Below are 1,324 nucleotides of genomic sequence, written 5' to 3'. Positions count from 1 at the left end.
CCCAAAATACGCCACTGCAGTGGAAGGAAACAGTGGCTATGCATTGCTAGTTAGATGACTCCAATTCAAGTTTGCCATACACCAGTAGAATAGTTGTACAATGAGTGTCAAATTAGAGCTAAAAATGTTATTGAAAGGTTCTTTGGCGTAACCTAAGCTAACCTAACACTACCACCTCCATGATCCAGGACGATATCTCAATTAATTATAAATCAAAACCTACAAACCAAAGCCAAACAATGGGTAACAGACATTGATAGATGGTCATTTTAAAAGGTAAATGAATATTATGTACTGTATATCAAATATATTTTTAATATATTTTAAGCAGAGTTGTAAAGAAAAAATAATAACTCTTTTTAAGTATTGGAGATAAATTTTAAAATCTAACCATTTTATTTTTATTTTGTTACATAATCAGATTGACTACACGACATGAAGAAAAATAAGCGAAGAAAATTCATTTTGTAATAATATTTGTAATATTTGATTATATTTTAAAGTTGTAATACAAATATCTAATTATACTAATACGTTATAATAGGTACATAATTTTGATGTGTGTACATTGTTTGTTTAAATTTATAATATTAAAATAAAAATCCGATAAACTACTAGACTTTTGTTTTATTCAATCAATTCTTATCTTGTATTAAAACAAATTCATTATGCGGAAAAAAATATTTTAGAAGACTAAATGAATAATGGAATATTCAAATCACAATTTTGAGCACTGAGAAACTAAAGAATAATTAAAAAATAATAATAAGAAATTGTATGCAATATGTATTATTAATAAGCTTACCAAAATTGTAGTATATAATACATAGTACAATAATGTAATTTAAAACAATTTTATACTTAAATTAATTTGAAATAAAAAAAACAACTAGTTGTAATATTTAAAATAATTAAAAATAAAGATAAAAATCAGAACAAAAATAATGTATCTTATGAATAAAAAAGAAATTATCACACAAATAATTGTTTGCAGACTGCAAACAGTCTAAATAAATAGTTTAATAATAATATTAAGTCAAATACCTTGGTACTTAAATAAATTGAAAAAAAGTTTCTGGTTAGCTACAGACACATTAGAAATAAATATTAATTGCCTATTTTATTAATAATTATGGTAATATACTTTGTACAATATGCACTGAAATTATTGTTTAGTATTCTGATTATTTAATTTGTATTCCTATTAATATATATAAAATAATTTTTTCATAGATATTTCTATTCGAAAGTTACTAAGAATAGTACCAACGTAAATAGTACCTACGTATATAATATTATGAATTTGTGCATACTGTTTAATATT

Source organism: Acyrthosiphon pisum, chromosome X (genome assembly GCF_005508785.2).
Source record: "Acyrthosiphon pisum isolate AL4f chromosome X, pea_aphid_22Mar2018_4r6ur, whole genome shotgun sequence".
NCBI lineage: Eukaryota > Metazoa > Arthropoda > Insecta > Hemiptera > Aphididae > Acyrthosiphon > Acyrthosiphon pisum.
This window is presented reverse-complemented; position numbering follows the sequence as displayed.